Source organism: Equus quagga, chromosome 11 (genome assembly GCF_021613505.1).
Source record: "Equus quagga isolate Etosha38 chromosome 11, UCLA_HA_Equagga_1.0, whole genome shotgun sequence".
NCBI lineage: Eukaryota > Metazoa > Chordata > Mammalia > Perissodactyla > Equidae > Equus > Equus quagga.
The window spans coordinates 68,467,745-68,484,409 of record NC_060277.1 but is presented as its reverse complement, the minus strand read 5'-3'; the positions used below and the strand labels follow the sequence as shown (position 1 = coordinate 68,484,409).

At 46.4% G+C, this 16,665-nt stretch overlaps 1 long non-coding RNA gene across 1 annotated transcript; it reads left to right on the top strand.

Annotated features, from left to right (window-relative positions):
* Positions 1-1,855: 1,855 nt before the first annotated feature.
* Positions 1,856-15,113, top strand: LOC124246324 (uncharacterized). The gene is made up of 3 exons (XR_006890464.1): positions 1,856-1,908; positions 2,237-2,377; positions 14,904-15,113. It is a non-coding gene; the product is annotated as an uncharacterized LOC124246324 (long non-coding RNA).
* Positions 15,114-16,665: the final 1,552 nt, after the last annotated feature.

Here is a 16,665-nt window from a genome sequence, read left to right as displayed (position 1 = left end):
GCTTTATAGAAAATTTTGAAATTAGTGTAAGTATCCAATTTTGTTCTTTTTCAATACGCCTTGGACTTTTCTAAGTACCTTGAATTTCCACATAAATTTTAGAAGCAACTTGTCAGCTTCTTCAAAAACTCCTCTTAGAATTTGGGATTGGGATCCATAGATCAATTTGGGAACAGCTGACATCTTAACAACGTGGAGTTGTCTAATCAATGAACATGGTATATTTTCCCATTTATTTAGGCCTTTTTTTAGCAATGTTTCATAGTTTTCAGTATAGTAATTTTGCACCTTGTTCATTAGATTCATTTCTAGGTATTTGCTATTAATTCTATTACAAATGGCATTTTAAAAAGTTTTCATTTTCCAATATTTTGTTGCTAGTACATAGAACAATAATTGTTTTTATATAGTGATATCGTATCCTGCAATGTTGATAACTCAATTATTCTGGGGTTTTTTTGTAGATTCTCTAGACTATTCTATGTATATACCTACATCAGTTGTGAATAATGGCAGTTTTACTTTTTGGTTTCTAATATTTATGATTTTTCCTTATTTTTATTTTCCTATGACACAGTCTAAAGTTTCCAGAAGTATGATGTTGAAGATAATTATCAAATAACTTTGCTATTTATCTTACAGGAAAAATATTTCACTATTAGGTAGTATGTTGTTAGCTCTAGGTACATAATAGATGCCTTCCTCAGATTAAGGAAATTCTTTCATAGTTTCTTTTTTTTAATTAACCATAATGGGTGTTGAATTGTGTCTAATACTTTATCTGCATCATATGATTTTCTCCTTTATATGATCAATGTTGTGGATCACATTGATTTTTTCTCTCCTTTATACGTTAATTTTGTGCATTTCATTGATTTTTTTCAAACTTTTTACAAATGTTAAATTCACCTTGCATTCCTATGATGAACACCACTTGGCCGTGATACGTTACACATTTATATATCATTATGTTTAATTTGCTAATAGTTTGACCAGGATTTTTCTCTCTCTAATCATGAGGAATATTGGTCTGCAATTTTCTTTTCTTATAATATCTTTGCCAGTTTTTGGTGTCAAGAGTTATTCTGGCTTCATTAAATGAGTTGAAAAATATTCCTGTCTCCTTGATTTTCTAAAAGAATTTGTTTAATACTGGTATTATTTCTTCCTTAAATGTTTGATAAAATTATTGGTAAATCCATCTGGACTTTTCTTTGTGGGCAAGTTTTTGACTATGAATTAAAAAATGATTTAGTATATATAGGGTTATCTAGGTCCATGCTTTCACACTATGCTAGTTTCAGTGAGTTATCTTTTTCAAGGAGTTTGTCTATTTCATCGAAGTTGTCAATTTATTGGCACACAGTTGTTCACAATATTCCCTGTTGTTCTTTTAACAGATATGGAATCTGTAGTGGTAGCCCCTCTTTAGTTCCTGATATCGGTAACAGTGTTTTCTCTCCTTTTTTCTTGGTTGGCCTTCTCTGGGAGGCTATCAATTTCATTAATCTTTTCAAGGAAGCAACTTTGCTGATTTTCTACGATTGTTTGTCCAATTTTTATATCATTGATTTTCTCTCCTTGTCTTCTCTATCCTGCCTACACTGAGGTTTTTTGTTTCTGGTTTTTTTTTTTTGAGGAAGATTAGCCCTGAGCTAACTACTGCCAGTCCTCCTCTTTTTGCTGAGGAAGACTGGCCCTGAGCTAACATCTGTGTCCATCTTCCTCTATTTTATATGTGGGACGCCTACCACAGCATGGCTTGCCAAGTGGTGCCATGTCCACACCCAGGATCCGGACCGGCGAACCCCAGGCCACCGAGAAGCAGAACGTGCGAACTTAACCGCTGCGCCATGGGGCCAGTCCCCTATATTGAGTTTTATTTGCTCTTCTTTTTTGCATCTACAGGTGGGAGCTTAAATCATTGATTTTGTGCCTTTTTTTCTTTATTAATATAGGCATTTAAAGCTCTGAATTTTCTTCTAAACTCTGCATTAGTGGTATCCTACAGATTTTGATATGTTTTGCTTTCGTTATCATTCAGTTTGAAATATTTCCCAGTGTCCCTTATTTTTTCATTGATCTACAGGTTATTTAAAAGTGTTTTTTAAAAATTTCCTGATATTTTCTAGATGGCTTACTGTTATGACTTTTAAATTTAATTCCATTATATCAGAGAATACAACTTGTATGATTCCGGTCTTTTTAAACGTTTTGAGCCGTGCTTTATTGCCAGGTATTTGGACCGTCTTGGTGAATATTCCTCACGTACTTGGAAAGAACGTGAATTCGACGTTAGACGGAGTGGTCTCTAACGGTCAACTGGGTCAAGCTGGTGGGCAGCATTGTTCAAATCTTCTGTGTTCTTGCAGATATGGTGAGTGTGGGGATAGATTTGGGGGCTTGGCTGATGAGGATTTATTTGCACGGAACTAAGTTTTGGCGTAATCCACTTACTCAAGACCCCTGTACGTCACCATCAGAGTCTGTCTAAACCAGAACACGAACAGTGAACCTTGGCTAAGACATTGCTCCATTTGTTTGACTCGGCTAGCTGCTAATGGTCTATTGTACGTCTATGCTGTCTCTGACGAGCTCAGGGAGAACGCCCAAGGTAACATCAGGAGGCAGGATATCACCCGTGATTCCGCAAGCCTAGTGCCGCCTTCCTTTAGAACTGAGCATGCTCAGTGAGACAGGCTCCGCTCTGGTGCTGTAGATGAGGGACTTGACTGCCTTGGCACTGAGCATGCTCAGTGGGCGATTCGCCTGGGGACTGAGCGCGCGTGCTCCTTTTAGCTGCTGAGCTCCAGTATCTGATGCTCCCGAGCCCGGGAGTTGTTAACCCACAAAATGGCAGAGTTTAGAGTTATCAAAACCAAACATTCATTGTTCAGATGGGGTACCTGAAGCCCAGGCAATGGCGGAGAATTGGTCAAGGTCACACAGGAAGTGGGCGCCAGGGAGGGGATAAGGCTTCAGGTCTCTTGTCTCCTCTCCATGTCTTGGCCAATTACAGTATTTCAGCCATGGGCTGGAATCGGAGATAACCTGCGATGGCTGATTTTCCATGGGTATTCAAACAGAGAGGATCAAGATGAAGACTTTTCCTCTGGCTTTTCCTTTCCAGAAACCTCTCTTCTCAAGGTCCGCATCAAGAGAGCAGATGGAAGGAGGGGAGAATGGCCATGGCCCATCTTGCTGTCTCTTGGCAGTGCTGGAACCTCCATGAACTGTTTCCTCTTAGGACTGACGTATTCAGGGCTCAGGTCACAGTTTGCGAAGAGGAGCACAGGGGGATGGTACCCAGGGATCTGGGGCTCAACTGGGAAGGCAAGGAGGAGAGGAAAATACCTTAGGGGGAACGGGTAATTGTGTACAGAAATCATATCGCGCTTGTTGCAAAATGTCTGCAAACTGTCATGTAGCGGCGGGTGAGCGTGCGTACGTGCGTGTTTTAGTTATAGCAATTTATTCAGCCTATCTCTCAATCTGTTGAAAAGTGCTGTTGCCACGAGGGCCTGACGGTTTGTTTTTTCTGCTTAAGCAAAACGTAAATTATCTGGCCCATTAATATCCGGGTGCTTTAATCCGTTATTAGAGGAGAAAAGTAAAAATCCTCCACCAAGATAAATGTTTGCTTTTAAGGTGATTAATAATGCGCAACCCTAGCGCATTCATCACTCTGCCAGTGGCCTCAGCCAGGAAGAGGGAAGGAAACAGACTAGGAATATTGTGGATCGGCTGCTCAATGCCTCCTCCAAATGACCCCTGCCATTATCTCCCCTCCTCCAGAACCTTCACTAGCTCCCTATTGCCTTTGTCATAAAACTCCCAGCTCTCAGTGACCTGGCCCCATCCCACCTGCCTACCAGAGCATCTGCTGTGTGCCTACCCTTGTGCTGGAGGGAGCCAGGAGAAGGAGAGCAGGTGGTCTCTGCTCTCAGAGAATTTTCTATGCAGTAGGGAGGTAAGAACAGCTCATGGAGAGGAATCAGTGCCCTCACAAGAGAGTTGGAGTCAGGTTTTGGATTGGTGGGGGCAGACGACAAGGACTGTCAGAACCAAGAGAGGGAGAAGTCGACGTGCAGGGCTGGGCGATCAAGGAATGCTTCCTGGAGGAGGAGGGCTGCAGCTGGGCCTTGGGAAAGGAGAAATCTGTGGATAGTCACAACTACAGATACTGATTATTGAGCACCTACTCTGTGCCAAGCTTCCTGCTAGGAGCTCTCTGTGTATTTTTGCTGCTCCATCCCATAGCCCTGTAAGGTAGATATTGTTATGTCCTCTTTGTGGACGAGAAAACTGAGGCTCAGAGAGGCACCTCTGAGTGCAAAGGGCCCTCCCCGTCATCGTACAGTGAGGGGCAGAGCCAGGCCGAGCACTCTATCCCGGGAGACTCTGAAGGCTGTGAGTCCACGTCCAGGGCTGGGTTCATCCTTCTTCGCAGGAGGAAGAACCCCCAGGAGCAGAGACCCCGCATGGGGTATGGGAGATGGGCGTGTGTGGGCGTGTGGGGAGGGACTGTGTGGGTGGTAGAAACCTGTAAGGGTGGAGGGGTGCTTAAGGGGGCTTTGGGGCCACGTTGCGGGACAGTCTCGATGCCAGGTAGTAGGAACATTACCAGAGTCACAAAACGCAGGCTGGGCTCCCACCCTGGACCTTGCACTAGCAGGCAGCACCGCGTCCCCTGGGTGTTGGGGCTTTCTCCTTCCATTTTGGGGGAGAAAGTGTGGTCTGGACTCTTCTCTGCAGCCCCACTGCTCAGCTCAGGCCCCATTATCCTGTGGCTAGAAACTGCTGCAGCCCCCAGGCTCATTGCCTGCAGTGACATCTGTCCACAGTGGCCGTCAGGATGACCTTTGTACCCAGATCGGGCTGGGGCACTGACCTGTTCCCGCTGTGCCAGCGGCTCCTCCGTCCGCAGGAGGAAGTCCAGGCTCCTCAGCCAGCATACCCTGGACCCATCTATTTCTCGCACTTTTGCACTTTCTCCTACTTTCTGCTTCCTCTTTCTGCATCCCCTCCTCTTTTTTCTGAACTGAGAACTTCTATTCCTCCCTTAGTGTGCCTCCCTGGGGAAGCCCTCCCTATGAGGAAAAGAAATCCCTCTCGGAGATCTCGAAGGACTTCCGTCCTTTCGGGCTCCTGGGGACCTGGTCCATTGCTCCAAGCTTGTTGGTTGTCATCGTTTCTCCCAGTCTCAGAGGAAGTGAACTGAGACAGGAGTAGGTCTGATGCACGTGGCGGGCTGCCGGATGTAGTGGTGAAGGTAGACCGGGAGCTGTGGCCAGTCCTGCGGGCAGCATTGTATCCAAGCTGCAGCGGGTCCTGTCCCAGGCTGGGTCTGGAGATTTCACTCCTCCTTTTTCCTGTTTTAATGAAGCTGCATTCTTTCTGGGGGAAGAGTCTGGCATGCCCCTTCGCTGCAGGATGCTGCTTCCGCTGGTCTCAGAGACTCCCCTGGCTGTGAGTGGCTCCAGGGAGCCTTACACGAACCCAGGAGAAGAGCTCTTAGAGCCACTGCCTGAGAGTCGGCTCTAAGGCCTCCGCGTGAGAGGCAGACACTGTTTGTTATGGAGAGATCTGCAGATCGCATGTTTTTATAATTTCCCAGCAAGTTCATTTTATGCTCTGCTGAGACCTAAATGAACTGACACTTGGACTGCCTTCTGCCTCTGGCTGGGGGAGAGTGACGCAACAGGTAAGGGACGCAGTGCCTGCATGTCTGAGGACGCCCTCTGCTCTGGAGGGAGCAGCAGCAAAGCCTCATGTCGGGATGCAAAATGGCTCCTCACTCAGGGCCTGGGACAAGACCCTCGCCTCTGGGATGGAGAAGTGTCATTTCTCTGTGGAGATCACTTCTGGGGGCTTCTGAGCTGGCAGAGGGGATGATAAGAAGACTTCTATCTGGGCTTATAGGAAGCTTCATGGGGAGGATCATGACCTGCTTTGAAGATCAAGAACCATCTCCACAGCTTGAGGGGGGTTCTATCCGGAGTGACTGGGACGAGCCAATGGGAGGCTTGGAAATGTGGAGGGCGGGAGCGCTGGGCATGTGGGGCAAAGGGAAGATGCTCGGTATAGCTAGGGGCCCCATCAGAGAGGCCTTGTATGCAATCTAAGGGATTTGTCATTTTTTTCCCAGACTTTTCATTTTAAATTTTTAAATTATAAAAGTAATACATATTTATCATAGAAAAATTTGAAATTTCAGAAACATATAAAGAAGTAGAAATTAGTAACGTCCAGAAGCACCTTTGTTACCATTTTAATGTTTCCTTTGTCTTTTTTTCTATAGGTTTTTCACATTCTTAAGTTCATCTTACATACACAATTTTATATCCTTTTTTGGTACTTATCAGAATGTCCTATCCTTTCCTCCATATTATTGATCGTTCAAACTACTTTCTCTCCAATTATGTGCCCTCAGGCTATGCCCTCAGTGCGTGCTATTCCTCCCTTTATTGCCTCATTATCTTAGGCCCATGGGTCTCATCCTTGGCTGCGTATTACAATCTCTGAGAGGCTTTTAAAAAATCCTGGTGCCCAGGACACATGCAGACAATTAAATCAGAAACTCTGGGGAGGGACCCGGGCACCAACGCTTCCTGGAGATTCCCCGGGAGATGCTAACTTGCGGCCAAGGCTGAGAGCCACCAAGTTGGACTGGAACCCTCGTTTCCATGCAGGCTGTGTTGGCCGCTGGAGTTCCTCACCTGTAGTGAGGCTGAGGTCCCCAGACTCATCATACTGGATGGACTTTTAGCATGAGCAGCAACAGCAGGTGTCTGGTGGGGTGGGGGGGTCTACCGGCAGAAAAAGAGGGAGGCAAATAAGATGATCAGTAACTATGCCACCACTACCACCAGCCTTTAGTAAACCCCAGTGGAGTGGAAGTCTCTCGTTTTTACCTGTTAAAGGCTTTTATCTGCACTGGGGAGCTGCTCTTCCTCCGTCTCACGCAGTTCTGGGGGGACCGTCAATCTCAGGGCTTCCTGTACGACTCAGCCCACAGAGACTGGTCCCAAAGCCAGGGCACGTGACTCAGGCAGGACCACTCAGATTTCTCTCATGTGCGCTGGCCAGATAAGATATAGGACATCCAGCGGACTTCGAATTTCAGATAAAAACCAAATAATCTTTTTCGTATAAGTATGTCACAAATATTGCATGGGGCATATTTATACTAGAAAACTGCTTGTTGTTTATCCGAAATTCAAAGTTCATTGGGCGTTCTGTAATTTTTTTTTTCTTATAAAGATGGCAACCTTACTCTCACGGGATTTGTTCTGTGGGTGCTGGGGGAAGGTAGGGTCTCCCTCTTACATTTTGAGCTTATATGGGACTTCCAGCCCGCCTTCTCTGATTAGATCACATTTTTCTCTGTCATACTTCATTCCTTCCTGGCACTCACTACACTCTCCCGTTCTTGTATGTGCCCCTTTGCGTGTTGGTTCGTTCTCTGGGTGCACTGATGCAATGTGAGCCCCACCAGGCGGGGGTCCTGTCCACACTGACCACCACTGCTTATCAGCGTTTCTATGTGAGGATTCTGAGGCCTCATTGGAGGTTCAGCTTCTGCAGAGAGGATTTCTCTTTGCTTCTGCAGTGCCTGGAAATGCTCCCCGAGGTTTTGTGGACCTCATAGGTCGTCCAATTTTGGATCTCAAAATTGTATGAGAGACGGCTTGTGTTTACGAGAAGGTTCCCCTTCAACCAATGCCAAGGTCGGGATGAATGGGGTTCCTCGCCGTCTCTTTGTGGAGATTCAGGTTTATTTTGTATTCACTTTCTGAGCGTGTGGCTCTTTCGGATCTCAGCTCTAAGTGGGGATTGTGCATCTGAGCTCCTGCCTTGGGCCACGGTTGGGTCTTATCTCCGGTCCCCACGCCTCCTGTAGTCTTCAGTGAAGAACTTGAAAGTCTCCAGGGTTTAGCCGGAACCCTCGGGGAGAAAGCAGACTTTAGCACTCATTTTCTTTTCAGACTTCTGATTTCACTTTGTTTTAGGGCTTTGCAGATTTCTTACTTTTATGCCAGCTCGGTAATGCATTTAAATACATTTTAAAAAATTTTTATCTAACCATTTAGTAGTTTCACTCAGGAAGGTCCTTCAGGGGAATCGGATCTTCCCTGTTGTTGGAAACAAGCCATCATGTTATTCTTTATAAACTCAAGTTAATTTCTTATTAAAACCGCCATCGACTTTGTCTCTGTCTATTCAGGGTTCCCCCCTTGGGTGGGTGGGAGGGGCATTGTAGCGCCAATGCTTGGATGTGGCAGCAGGGTGCCCCCGATCCCAGTCTCATTTGCCATGTGGGCATAATGGACATGGCCCACCTGAATGACCGCTGAGCCATCCCTCAGGCCTCGAGGCCTTTTCAGGTCGGGTGACTTCCGTCAGTAGTTGTGTGCCCCTCTTCAGGTCTGCACCCACACCCCGCTGCGGCCTGGGCCGTCAGTCCCTTCTCTGGATTACAGAGCAGCCCTTGTTCCTGCAGGCAGGTGGGCAGCAGAAGTACAGGTTGGGGTCCTCACCAGAGACTCTGATATAGGGCCTGGCCCTGATCACCTGGATTCTGGGATGGCGTGGATGGGGGCACTCTCGGCTCTTGGCCTGCAGCTGAGCTGAGATGGGCTTTGAAGAGTTGGGGGCTTGGCCTGAGGGTACAGGAGCCCAGTGAGTGAGCAGAGGGCCCGTCCTGTGGCCTGGGGCAAAGGGAAGTGGGCTGTACAGAAAATAAAGCACAGAGTTTGCAGTAACAGGATTTCCACAGCCCGGGAGAGGCGCTGCCTACTGGTCTCTGGGTGTCTTAGGAGATGGAACCAGGATTCCAACTTGGCGGGCCTCACTCTCTTCTGGTCCCTCTGTCCTTTCCTTGTCACCTTCTTTAATCTTAAAACACCCATTAAATTTTCATTTACTTAAAAAATAATGCTCATTTTTCTTTTATTTATAAAAATAATATATGTTCATTATAGACAACTTAGAAAATGTAGAAACGTACGAGGAGGTAATTAATGTTTACTTCCAATCCCATCTACTATTATTTATACCTATCATTTATATTTTGCTGTACATATCTATATATTTACTACATATAAACAATAAATAATAATTTAATAATTTATGTTATAAAATTTGGATGATATTCTGTGGCATTATTTTATAGATTGCTTTTTTCCCACTTAAATGATTGATTGTGAAAAATTTTATTGCGCCAAGCATTCTTTGAAAAGATTATTTCTAATGGCCCATACATTTCGTTGTATAGATGGAATATAAGGTATTACACTTTTGGATGTTTTCCAACTTTTTGGTTTTATAAATACCTTCTCAGTGAACACACTTGTGCATACATTTTCATGTGTATCTCTGATTTTTTCCCTTCATATAAATTGCTGTAAGTGGAGTTGCTATTTACTATTTTTTGAGGCTTTTTAGAATCCTATAGAGCTGTTCCACAATATTGGGATATATATGTATATACGTGTCAAATAAAATGCCAAAAAATATTGTATTCTGCAAAATCGTGCACTAAAAATGGCATGACTTATGGGCAAAACATGTTAAAGGCAGGTCACTCAAAATTTATGTTATGCCGTAACCACAACACTAACAAAAAAGAACAATCCTAATAAAAATGCTATTTAAAAATTAATTAAGTTCCTATTAAATGGAATAACAGTTGTGTTATTTGTAAAAGTGGCTTGCTGGAAAGGGGTGTAAGGAAGGCTTGGAGAGGAGATGCTGTGTTATGGGGTCAAGGGCAAAATGCATAAAGATGGCGCGTGACTGTGTAATCAGCCTGTTCAAGACAGAACAAGCGGCCACACTCGGCCCCGAGGAAGAGCACGGACGAGCGGGCAGCACGACTCGCCGCACGCGGGCTCCGGTGCTCAGCTGCGGGAGTGTCTTTTGGATTCAGCTGCTGGCAGTTGGTGACTTAAAACATAGCCTTCTGGGGGGAAATGCGTATAAACCAATGTGACCTCTGCATTCGACTGACCTCTTACCTTTTCCGCCAATGGCATATGACCTCATTCTCATTACGGAAGCGTACGCTGTGGCAAGCAGACTATTCTGCAAGCTTGCAGTCCAGAAGGTTGTTTTCATATACTTCCGCTATTAGTGTATAAAAGTCCTTCACTGGAGTCTACCCAACACAGTATTGCGGCCCTTTTACATTTTGCCAATTCGATAGATTAAACATGGGATCTCATTTTAAAACGTGCTTTTTAAAAGATTACCAGGGAAATCGACTATTTCTCATATGTTCTTTAGCCAATTATACGTCCTCTGTGAATTGTTGGGGCCTGTCTGTTGCCCATTTTTCTATTAGGGTGTTCATGTTTTTCTTATTGATCTTTCTTTATATAGGAAAGTTATTAATCCTTTCTCTGTCATAATTATGCCAAATATTTTTCTCAGCCTGTCAGTTGCTTTTCAGTTTTGTTTATGATTCTTTTGAGGTACAGAAGTTTGGAAATGTTGTCATTGAATTTATGGCTCTTTTCCTTTACTGATGCTTCCATGGCTTTGTGCTTAGAAAATTCCTCCTTATTTTGCAACCAGTTAAATATTTACGAATATTCTTTTCTAGGTTTTCTAAGAGTTTCTTTTTTTTACATTTAATTTTTAAAATCAGTCTAGAACTTAATTTTTTAAATAGTGTGATATGATGATCTAAGAATTTATTTTTCCCCATATTCCAATTTTCCCCCACATTTAAAAAATTGCGTGTATTCCTATAAGCTTCCGATACTTCCTAGAGCACATATTAATCTCTTATTATTATAAACTGGGCCAGTCACGGGTGACATCCTGTTTCATTGATGTGTATGCCAGTCTTTTCCCTTTTTTCAGTTATTGTAGATTTGTATACTTTATATATTTAAATGTTTCAGAATGCAATCTCTCCTTACTCTTCTTTTTACCAAAAGTTTTCTTAGCTGAAAATTTCACCTGTTTCTCCTTCCAGATAGGCTGAAGTTTATCCATTGGGATTATTTTTTAGGGTTGTGTTAAAACAGGGGTCAGCAAACTTTTTTTGTAATAGGACAAATTCTAAATATTTTAGGCTCTGTGGGCCACATATAGTTTATATTTCCTCCTCTTCGTCTTTCTTTCTTTTCTTTTACTAATGTAAAATATGAAAACCGTACTTAATTGAAGGGCTGTAGAAGAACAGGCTATGGGCTGGATTTGGCCCGCGAGCTCCCGTGTACTGACTCCTGATTTAAACCAATGGTATGAGAGTCCCAGAGCTGCTGTAACAAAGCGCCACAGGCCGAGTGGCTTAAGACAAGAGAAATGTGCTGTCCCACAGTACTGGATGCTAGAAGTCCGAAATGAAGGTGTCGGCAGGACCAGGCTCCCTCTGAAATCTCTAAGGAAATTCTTCTTCGCCTCTTCCTAGCTTCTGGTGGTTTGCTGGCAATCTTTGGTGTCCTTAACTTAGCAGTGCACCGCCCCAATCTCTGTTTCCATCGCCACGTGGCATTCTCCCTGTGCCTCTGTCTTCACGAGGCCGTCTTCTTCTAAGGACGCCAGTCTTATCAGGTTACTACTCCACTGTGACCTCATCTTCACTAATTATATCTGCAACATCCCTGTTTCCAAATAAGGTCGCCCTCGGAGGTACTGGGGGTTAGGACTTCAGCATATCCTTTTTGTAAAGACACAATTAACCCATAACAGCACTAACTAAATTTGAGAAGAATACAAATAGAAATCTTTTCAGTATGTAATATTTCCATCCAGCAATGTTATATATGTGTTCTATATTAATTTTGTAACATCAAATCATTCTCGCAAACCTGGTTAATCCCTATTTATTCATCTATGTAATTTTAAATTTGTCTTGCCACCATTTACGTAGGAATTTATATCTATATTTCTTAGCAAGCTCAGTCTTTAGTTTTTTCTTTCTTTTTATGGTATGTTAAGTGTTATGAAGACCATGCTTCCTCCATGGAATGAATAGCTTAGCTGTCCATGTTTATCTACACACGGGAGCAGTTTATATAGAATGAGAATTAACGCTTCCTAGAAAGTCTGGAAGAATTCACCAGTAAAACCATTAGGTCCTGTGGCCTTTTTTTGGGGGAGATAATTTTTTGGTAACTCCACTTTTCCTCCATGGCTGCTGCTCCCTCCCTCAATGTAGACAGAGTCAGATCTGAGTCGTTAGAACACCTGACTCAGGGCCCTGAAATGCCCTCCTGCACCTGGATGCACAAAAGGGGCACAGGTACCTCCGACCTTGAACTCAGGGAAAGGACTCAAGATCAAGCTGATGGGCTCTGATGTGGGCAGCTCCCTCAGCAGAATAAGTTTTTTGATGCAAAGTGTCAGGAGTTCACCTGCAAGGGCATTGGGCTGGCTGTTGCTAACACCTATGCACATTGGAGTAAGCGTGCAGTGATCAGAGGGAGCATGCATGGGAAAGGAGTGTGTCATCCTCTGCCACTGGATGGAGCCTCCAGCAGTTACTGAGGCTGCAAAGTGGGGCCAAGAGCTGCTGACACTAGCTACTCTCTTAGCCTTCACAAGAACCTCCCGACTCAGGCAGCCATCTTCCTAGTCCAGCCTATCACACCAAGGACGGGCCTGTCTCCACACTACTCCTCGCCATGTTTCCATGTTCCCTGCACAAGGCATGGAGCACACCCGCCCCCGCTGGGTAGCTACAGGCAGTGCCGTGTAGAGCAGTCCATCTGCCTATTGGATTTCTGGCCACTCTTTGAAGCTGCCACAATCCAATATGTTTCCCCATATGCTTGAACCTTTCTGCAATTCTTCCATCTGTTTCTGGGAAATGTGAAGGAATTTAACGATCTTTTCTGGGGTTATTAAACCGACAGCTGTTGTCATTAATACAGGACATTCTTTACTGCGGCGAGCAAACGCTAGTCATAACTCTAGCCTGTCGTATGTGCGCCCGTTAATGACTACAGCGTTTGTCTCAAGACCGGGGTTGTGAACACGGGGTTTCTGATGCCAGCTTTGAAGATGATTCATCTTCAGAGTGTGAACGGCCTCACTTCTTTTTTGTACTCTAGGCAGCTTTTGAGGCAAAAGGTATAATGGGCAAAAAACAAAATCCGATCCGCCAGCCGTTGGCTTTCTTTGAAAATGAGGGAACTTGAGTGCTGAAAGGGAAGGATTACATTTTACCGTGTGTTTCAAATTATGGTTCATTTTCTAGTAGAGTGTGAGAGGCAGAGAGAAACCAACTTTTATAGTTTGAATTGAAGGTTATCTGCACTGTCATAGTTTGGGGCCTGGGAGGAGGGGCTGTGCACACACAGAAAAGCAACAGGGAGGAGGCCCCGACCTGGCCTCCCCCGCCCCTTAGGCAGAGCGGGTTAACACTGACCAACAGCCTTAAGGATTGATCTTTGGGGTTCAGAGAGCCTGGGAAGGCCCAAAAGCAGAAGGGTCGGGGAATGTCTTCTCTCGCCAGATAAGACTCCAAGATGCAGGAGGTGGTAGATGGAGCGGGGAGGGAAATATGGACTCTGGAGACGGCAAGGCCTGCTACTCCTGGGAGCTGTCTACAGTCTGCCAGGGTCTCCAGGCTGGGTTCTGGCAGAGCTGGAACAGGCAAAACCACGATCAGGCCCCATTCCTGAGAAGCTGGGCTGCAAATGGCTGGAAAGAACTGAGAAGCCCCCTCCACCAACTTGGTGGCCCTAGAGAATGGACCTGGGCCCAGGGACGCCTCCCCACCTGCCATCTAGACCCATCGAGGGCCCATGTGGTGGAGGTGGGGCTCAGTGGTTTGCTGTGGTGCCCAGATTGGGCCAACGGGGGAATCTGCGCTTTGTTTCAGGAGGCCTGACAGCTTGGGAGAGTCCGCTTTGGTATCTGTTGTCTGACAGTCCCACTTAATCGGGACATGAGGAGCTGCAACGCACAGCAGAAAGCTCAGAGTGCCAACTCGGGGATCGGGGAGCAGAAGAGGCAGGGGAGGGAGGGGACAGCTGCCGCTGTAGGGTCACTGTGGTTCTCCTTCTCTAGTGACGGTGTTTCCTTTGACACTTCATTCATCCACCCACTCAAAAGTACAAAGTGAGTACCCATAGGTTCCCAACATTTGGCTAGGCCCTGGGAACATAAAGGGCCTGACACCCTGCCCCTAACGAGCTTGCAATCTGGTGGGGAGACAGACATTTCCATCACAGCGTCGTGTGGTGACCGAGGGGCACAGAGAAGCTGCTGTGGGTCGTGGAGGAGGGGCACTAGTTCCTCTCTTGGCGTGGGTCAGGGAAGGCTTCCTGGAGGAGACAGCATCTAGGTGAGTGCGGGAGGACAAGCGGGACTCAGCCAGCCCACAGCGGGGAGGGGGGAAGTTCTAAGCAGAAAGGGCAGCGAGAGAAAGACCCCACGGTGGGCTAGAGACTGGAGCTGGGACGCAGGGGTGAGTTGGGAGAAGCCAGAGATGAGGCTGCAGAGGGAGGCGTGGGGAATAATTCCTTTATGGCTGATTCCCTGACTTCCTGGGCCTGCAGCCTACAGCCGTGTTTCTAACTGCCTCACTGATGTGTTCACGGAGATTCTCCTGTGGGCTTGACACTCCATCCCACAGGCCAGTTAGAATACAGGATCTAGCAAGGTGAAAAATAAAGGGCTTGTGGGGTGTTAGCTTATGAGCTGGCTGCCCTGCTACCAGCTTGAATAGCTTCACGCAGTGTCTCCGTATCTTCTTGTTGTGGGGGAAAAAGAAAGAGAAAACCAGCTCCTTGGCGTGGTTGTACTTGTCACCCTCAGGCGTGGACAGGAAAGTCGGCACCCTCCAGGGCCACCATTTAGGGGCGGCTTCTCTGCGTGAAGGGGCCTGTCCTGAGATATTTCACACCTCACAACCCAGGCCTCACTGTGTTTCTCCCTTGCAGGTGTCCAGCTCAGATGGCTTTGTCCCCGCATTTGTAACTGGGCAGAAGCTGGGGCCCGGATGTTTCTGGTTGGAGGATCCCGAGAACAACACCCCCACCCCCCACCCCACCGCCCATGCCTTTGCAGTCTCTGAATTGCACGTGGGGGCAGAGATGCCTCCTGAGAAAATCACCCACAGGTTTCACAGGAAGAATCATTTGGGGTTGGGAGGGACTGAGACACATCAAATAAAATATTTTCAAACCCAAGCAATGCTTAAATCCCCTTTTAAAATAAAAATATTTTCCAAGAACTCTCCCCCACTTCTGTTGACTCAAGTAATTTCTGTCATCGTGTTACTTAATTATGTACCAACATGAAGGCCGGAGGAAAATCCATCTGCTTATGGCTCTTGCACGACTATGAAAGCAAAACAAATGGACAAGTTAGAGAATGGCCAACTACGAAATCAATAAAATTCAAATTAGCGACATTAATTTAATGGGATGTCGTTTTACCAAACCTAAATCAGTGCGCTTGCTGTGGGCGCGGGACTGGCCGGCGGGGCGGGCTCTGGGCGCCTGGTGAGTGTGCGGGGGCTGTTCTCCACTCTCCTCTCTTCTGACTCCCCTGGAAAGGGTGACTCTGGCCTTGCCTTGGCCCAAATGTATCATGTACAGAGCACGCACACCTCTGTTTTTTGCTTCTTGGCCTGCCGTAATGAACAGAATTGAATTTGACCCCCAAAGCTGGAAAGTTGTATTTTTAAGCCTTGCCCACAACACACACACACACACACACACACACACACACACCCCAAGTACTCAGGAGGGAGGAAAGGATGCTAAGAAACAGGCAGATCCTCACCTCACAGAACTAATGGAGAATATCAGACTCATGCGTGGAACCGCTGTGCCAACAGGACGGTAAATGACATGCGTGTGATCTGGGCCACTCACACAGGAGTGCCGACCCGTGGCCTGAGAAGGAGAGGTCAGGGAGACAGGACAGTCAAGAAGCCACCTGGGAGAGCTGGGAGTGGAGCTGGCCTTGAAGGACATGGAGGGTTAGAATATGGGAGGGTGGTTGGGTGGAGGGCAGGTCACGGGGGTGGGGAACTCTGCCTCTGGTCCAGGCCTGCCTGTACCCAGGACCAGACACCTCCCACCGGGATCATGCGCTGACCCTCGAGGAGAGCTGGGAAGACCATGCTTCTGGGAGAAGCAGGCTTCCCTGCTGGCCTCTGCCTGCTGTCCTCGCTCATCCCTGGGGCCTTGCCCGATGTGCAGTGGGTGCTCCTCAGTGAGGGTAAATCCCAAGAGAGTTATCTGTGCCAGTAGCATCACAGCCAAAAACACCAAAAGATTTATTTAATCAACAAGTATTTACATACCAAGTCCCTGTGTGAAGTGTTGAGTGTGGAACGATGTCCAGGAGTCCAGTGAGAAAGATAAATCCTGTGTACAGATCACAGCAGTACAGGATGAAAAGGTGAGAGGCTAGAGGGAGGGAGAGTGCTCCAGCTCGGGTAGGGGCAGAATTGAGGCAGGCTTTTAAGAAGAGGTGGCCTCTGACAGGTGGGTGGGATCTGGGTGGTGGAAATGGGAGGGGAGAGTCTAGATGGGGTGGCTGCAAGAAATCTTGAGAAGGTAGGGGCTGGTGGCCGGCCCAGGAGAGAGAGGCCAGTGCATGGAAGGGCACAGTGGGAGACAAAGCTGGAAACAGGTTGGCATGTGGCACGGAGGACAGTGAAAGCCAGGCAGGGCACTTGGGGGTGTCTCC